Source organism: Primulina eburnea, chromosome 12, assembly GCF_022965805.1.
Source record: "Primulina eburnea isolate SZY01 chromosome 12, ASM2296580v1, whole genome shotgun sequence".
NCBI lineage: Eukaryota > Viridiplantae > Streptophyta > Magnoliopsida > Lamiales > Gesneriaceae > Primulina > Primulina eburnea.
In genome coordinates this window covers 25,070,504-25,077,619 of record NC_133112.1, presented here as the reverse complement: position 1 = coordinate 25,077,619, position 7,116 = coordinate 25,070,504, and the positions used below count along the sequence as shown (strand labels likewise).

Genomic DNA, 7,116 nt, shown 5'->3' with positions numbered 1-7,116 from the left:
TAAAATCAAAAATCGAAACTCTTAACATCCAAACTATACTTAAACTTGACCAAGTAGTCAATAAACTTATGAAATATTACACTGTACCATACACCAGGCTTGGATATTACAATCTCCCCTCCTTTAGGGAATTTCGTCCTCGAAATTGACGTCACTGTGAAAACAACTCAGGATACTTCTCTTTCATCTCATCATCTGGTTCCCACGTGGCTTCTTCAATCAAACGATTCCTCCAAAGGACTTTAACAATGCCGATCTCTTTGTTTCTCAACACTTTAACTTTGCGATCCAGAATCTGGACTGGAATCTCTTGGTACGTCAAATTCAGCATCAAATCCAATGGCTCGTGGCGAAGAACGTGGGAAGGATTCGCAATATACTTCCTGAGCATAGAGACGTGAAAAACATTGTGAACTCTGTCAAGATCTGGCGGTAGGGCTAACCTGTAAGCTCGGTCACCGACTCTGTCCAAGATCTCAAATGGGCCAATAAATCTCGGACTCAACTTTCCCTTCTTGCCAAACCGCATCACACCCTTAAGAGGTGCTATCTTCAAGAACACATGGTCGCCAACCTCAAACTGCATCGGTCTACGACGCACATCAGCATAGCTCTTCTGTCTCGACTGTGCTGTCTTCATTCGCTCTCGAATAACAGCAACAACATCAGCTGTCTGTTGGACCAACTCTGGACCCAACATCTTTCTCTCACCAATCTCATCCCAATACAAGGGAGATCTACAGTTCCTGCCATAAAGTGCTTCATACGGTGCCATGCCAATCGTCGCTTGGTAGCTATTATTGTACGTGAACTCAACAAGAGGCAATTTGGAATCCCAGCTACCAGGATAATCAATAGTACAAGCTCTGAACATATCCTCTAGAATCTGAATAACTCTCTCTGATTGACCGTCTCTCTGTGGATGATATGATGTACTAAATGCTAGCCGTGTACCCATAGCTCTGTGTAAACTCTTCCAAAATTCTGATGTATATCTAGGGTCACGATCAGACACAATCGACACAGGTACACCATGAAGTCTAACAATATCTGCTATGTATTCTTCGGCATACTGGTTCATGGAATACGTCGTCTTGACTGGAAGAAAGTGCGATGACTTGGTCAACCGATCAACAATAACCCAAATAGAGTTAAAACCTTTCTGCATTCTAGGAAGACCAGTCACGAATTCCATCGTAATGTGCTCCCATTTCCATTGAGGAATCGGCAATGACAGCAATGTCCTAGCAGGTCTCTGGTGTTCAATCTTCACCTGCTGACAAGTTAGGCACTGAGAAATAAAAATGGAAATATCTTTCTTCATACCTGGCCACCAGTAAAGTCTACGAAGATCCTGATACATCTTAGTGCTACCTGGATGTATCGAATATGGCACGGTATGTGCCTCTGTCAAGACGTCTCTACGAATATCATCACCAACGGGAATGCAAATACGGCCTCTGAAAGTCACCAAACCATCTCCATTCATCCCAAACTCTGAATTACCTCTCTCCTCTGCTCTAGCTCTCAATTCTATCAACTGTGAATCAATATCCTGCTCTCTACGGATCATGTCCGTCAATGTAGCCCGAATGACCAAAGCTGAAAAGCGAGCAATGGTTCCCAGTACTACTAAAGCTATCTCCTCTCGCTGCAAGTCCAACAACAATGGCTTCTGAATCAAAGAACTCAAAGAAGAACTCGACTTACGGCTCAATGCATCTGCCACAACATTCGCTTTCCCTGGGTGGTAACTGATCGTAACATCATAATCTTTGACAAGCTCTAACCACCGTCTCTGTCGCATATTGAGCTCTTTCTGAGAAAAAAAATACTTCAAACTCTTGTGGTCCGTGAAAATTTCACACTTTTCGCCATACAAATAATGTCTCCAGATTTTCAAGGCAAAAACCACAGCTGCCAGCTCCATATCATGCGTAGGATAATTCTTCTCATAGTCTTTAAACTGGAGAGAAGCATAGGCTATAACTTTACCACGTTGCATCAACACTGAACCGAGGCCCTTCTTCGATGCATCAATATAAACAACAAAGTCCTCTGAACCACTCGGCAATGCAAGTACCGGAGCTGTCGTCAACTTATCTTTCAACTCTTGAAATCCACTTTGGCATTCATTGGACCACTCAAACTTCACAGTCTTCCTTGTCAGATTGGTTAACGGCAGGGCAATCTTGGAGAAATATGAAATGAAAAGACGATAATAACCCGCCAAACCAAGAAAACTGCGTACCTCTGATACAATGGTAGGACTAGGCCATTTCTGAATCGCCTCGATTTTCATAGGATCAACAGCTATACCATCCTTCAAGGCAACATGGCCTAAGAAAGAAATCTGCACCAACCAGAACTCACATTTCTTCAACTTAGCATATAATCTCTTCTCTCTCAACAACTGAAGAACAACTCTGAGGTGCTCTGAATGAAGCTCTCTGGTCTTGGAATAAATCAATATGTCATCGATGAAAACAATGACAAAGCTATCCAAATACGGCTTGAACACTCGGTTCATAAGATCCATGAAGACTGAAGGAGCATTAGACAGACCAAACGACATCACAAGAAATTCATAGTGACCATACCTGGTCCGAAACGCCGTCTTAGAGATATCAGACTCCCTAACTTTCAACTGATAATATCCAGATCGCAGATCAATCTTTGAAAATACTGTAGCCCCATGTAATTGGTCAAAAAGGTCATCTATCCGTGGCAACGGATACTTATTCTTGATAGTCACTTTGTTGATCTCTCTATAATCAATGCACAATCGCAACGACCCGTCTTTCTTTTTGACAAAAAGAACTGGAGCTCCCCAAGGCGAAGAACTCGGCCGAATAAAACCCTTATCCAATAGATCTTGCAACTGCGTCTTCAACTCTTTCATCTCTGTAAGGGCCATTCTATACGGAGCCTTAGAAATAGGAACCGTACCTGGAACTAGATCAATCACAAAATCTACATCTCTGTCCGGCGGTAAACCCGGAACATCATCCTCAAAAACATCAGGAAAATCTCTCACCGCATCAATATCATCAATATTCAACTTAACCATTCTATCCATATCAACAATCGAAGCCAAAAACCCATCACAACCTCTACACAACAACTTCTTAGCCTCAAGACACGAAATAAAAGGAAGGACCAGCGAAGTACCTGCACTGGAGAGCATACCTTCCTTATTGCCATCATCTGCAAATTTCACAGTCTTGGCAACGCAATCAATCACTGCACGATAGGTTGATAGCCAGTCCATGCCAAGTATAATATCAAACGCAACCATCGGAATAACAATCAAATCGGCAAATACCACTCGCTCATCAATTTGAACAGAGCATGCAAACACAATAGATGTCGGGCACAACACATCCCCCGAAGGCAATACAACATTAAACTGGAGGGGAATAACAGAAGGAACTATACACAAAGATCTAAAAAATAGTTCAGACATAAAAGAATGAGTAGCACCTGTATCAATCAATGTCGTAGCTACTCTGCCTGAAATTAAAATATTGCAAGAGATCACAGAAGAATCATGGTTTATACCTTCCTTCGTCATAGTAAAGATGCGTCCCTGCACCTTCTCTGTACTCGCTCCTCTTAGACAATTTTTGGCAATATGGCTTGCAGTGCCATATCGATAACAAGTATGAGTACCAAATCTGCACTCTCCCCGATGATGCTTGCTGCACTTGGGACACAACGGCTTCTCTGAATCAGATGGAACTGCTGGTGGTTTAGGACTTGGCTCCATCTTTCCTTTCCCTTTAAAATGATCCTTTCCTCTTTGACTCGAACCCTGACCCCTCTGAGCAATGTTCTGATGCCTCGCCTGTCTCTCTCTTGCAATGTCTTTCTCAACTTGCTCGGCCAACAAATCCTTAGACACAATCTCTTTGAAAGTCACCGCTTTCGACATATTAATGTCCCTTCTGATCTCTGCTCGAAGGCCTCTAATGAAATGAGCACCTTTGTCTTTGTCATTGGAGGCAATATATGGGGCAAACAGACAGCCCTCCTCGAACTTCAGAATGTACTCGTCGACATTCATACCTCCCCGTCGAAGCTCCAAGAACTCAGTCACCTTCCTAGCTCTAAGTGCATCTGGGAAGTACTTATCATAGAAAAGATCAGTGAACTCTTGCCACTTCAATGCTGGAACATCAACACCAACCTTGGTAGCATTCCACCAAATGCGTGCAGCTTTGACTAACATGAAAACTGCACAACTGATTCTGTCCATTTCTTCATAGTTCAGATGGTCGAAGATCGCCTCAAGTGCTTTGATCCACTCAACAGCCACTAATGGGATTAGTGCTTCTGATATGTGTCGTTTTTACGTGTTTTATTGCATTAGTCTGTGTGTGTTTTGCGTTGTGCATACGTTTATTTCAATCACATTATGTTCATTTTAGAGTAAACATTTACATTTTATCATATCTCACTATTGTGTGATGAAATTTCAGGAAATATGGCCGGAAGAACTAAAATCGGAGCCAAGTGCCAAGTCAAGAAAATAAAGTGCAGCAGAGCTGGCGCTCGAGCGGTAGTTTTCTACCGCCCGAGCACGGGAGGTGAAAGTCCGAGGAAACATACAGAAGAGTCGGCGCTCGAGCGGTAGTTTTCTACCGCCCGAGCGCGAATGCCACTCATCCCAAGAGATTTTACAGAAGGTGTGGCGCTCGAGCGGTGCTTTTCTACCGCCCGAGCGCCACCTATTTTTCGAAAGATAGTGTGCGATTCCTTACCTTATTTGGGAAGAAGAATGCTATGGTAAGGTTGATGGGTCGACATTCAGGGATATTCTGACTTTATGCTGCAGCCGCCACAAGTTTTTGAAGAGGACTTTGCACTTGGATCGAAGATTTGAAGTTTTCCGAGCATCGTTCTTCGCAGATTTCGTCTCGCCTAGTATTTCTAATTTTGTTTTCATCGTTTAAACTTTGTTTTGTTTATTTTGATCATGAATTCTAGTAGCTAAACTTTAATATTTGTTGGGATTTAATGGGATCCTACCCCGAACGTTGATTTGAATTAATTTATATTTCGATTGTGCGTTATTCTTGATTTTACTACTGTTTTATCGTGTCATTAAAGCGTAGCTAACTTTAACGACGTTTTCATATCACGAGTGAGTTCGAGAGAATAACGAGTGATAGGATCGAGTAGTATAATCCGCTGATCTACAATTTACATAGATATATGAAATTGGATACGTGCCGATAGTCATAGTCCTTAGGGTCGAAAATTAGGGGATTTCATAGATCGAAATGCGATTTGCTCGCGATAAATAATTAGAGACATTTAATTACTTCATTGAGTAGAATTAGTTTGGCATAGCTCGAGAGAGTATGTTCAATAGATTAGGAAATCTTGTCTGAAGCGTAGATCACGATCGAACGAATTGATTAATAAACGAGGGGTAGGTGAACCGAGATTCCCAACAAATCCATTTCTCATTGAATTTTAACTCAACATTTTAGATTAAATTCTCATTCATTACTTTTTGAATCATTTTAATTGCATATTTATTTGAGTATAGTAGGAATAATCACACAACTCAATTTTCGTTGCTAAATGTTAAATAACTGAAAATAATAATTGTTAAACACAGTCTTCAGTGGAACGATACTCGTACTCTTGTACACTATATTATTACTTAACATCGTGAACTTGGATTAATTTTGAGCATACAAAATCATATTTTTATTGGGGGTTTTACTGTGCAAGTTTTGCTCGATCAAGTTTTTGGCGCCGTTGCCGGGGACTGTTAATCTACAATTTTATTTTTAGTTATTTCCTTTAGCATTATTTTATTTCTCTTGAGATAACACTTCATATTTTATTACAGATATTTTTTCCAGTGCATGCCAAAGTCACTTGACGTGGAACTTGAGTTCGATCCTGAAATTGAAAGAACTTTCCGAAGGCGAAGACAACAACAAAGACTTAAAGAACTGATGGAAAGACACGAGCAAGAACGTGGAGAGGAACAGCGTGACAATAGACAAGTTGAGATACCGCGTCGCATACCAATGCTGGAGTATGCCCAGCCTTCTTTGGAGGGTGCACGCCCTAGCATTGTGAGGCCTATCGTGCGGGCGAATCACTTCGAAATCAAGTCAGCCATAATCCAGATGATTCAGAACACGGTCCAATTTGGAGGAACTGCAATGGATGACCAAAACACGCACATCGCAGATTTTCTTGAAATTTGCGATACTTTTAAATTCAATGGAGTTTCTGATGATGCTGTTAGGTTGCGTTTATTTCCCTTCTCCTTACGTGATAAAGCTAAAGCGTGGTTAAATTGTTTGCCTGTAGGTTCGATCGCTACGTGGGACGACATGGCGAAAGCTTTTCTCATCAAATACTTCCCTCCCTCCAAGACCATGAAGCTGCGGGCAGACATTACAACATTTGCTCAATTTGATCAGGAATCTCTATATGAGGCATGGGAACGCTTCAAGGATCTACTACAAATATGCCCACATCACGAGTTACCACTTGGGTTAGTCGTTCAAACATTTTATTATGGTTTGCTTACTCTTAACTGTACTATGATAGATGCGGCTGCTTGTGGAAACCTGTTGAGAAAGACCGCGGAGGAAGGATATGAATTGTTAGAGGAGATGGCTGCTAGCAGCTATCATCCTCAATCTGAAAGAAACAACCAACGGAAGAGTGCAGGAGTACACCAGGTAACTGATTTTTCTGCTATTACTGCACAACTTGATGCTTTAAACAGGAAAATAGACGGCTTGAATGTGGGTGGCATGGCGATGCGTCTTCAAGAAATATTCTGTGAAAAGTGTGGAGGGGAACACTATGCGAAGGACTGTCAAGATGACAATCCATTCTATGTGAAAAATGAGGCACCAGTGAACCAAGTGGGAGTCCAAAACCGCCCAAGGCATGACCCTTATTCGAACACATACAATCCGGGGTGGAGGCAACATCCCAACTTCTCATGGGGCGGTTAAAACAGTCAGAATAGACCGCAAGGAGGACAACAATATGGGAAACAACCGATGTACAGATCCGATCCTCCTAGAGAAGAAAAGTCCAACTTGGAGCAAATGATGTCTAAGTTTATTTCAT

General features: G+C 41.8%; 1 non-coding gene across 1 annotated transcript; it reads right to left on the bottom strand.

The window, feature by feature from the left end:
* Positions 1 to 6,411: 6,411 nt before the first annotated feature.
* LOC140808567 (small nucleolar RNA R71) lies at positions 6,412 to 6,517 on the bottom strand. Its single transcript, XR_012112983.1, has one exon. It is a non-coding gene; the product is annotated as a small nucleolar RNA R71 (small nucleolar RNA).
* Between the last annotated feature and the right edge of the window lie 599 nt (positions 6,518 to 7,116).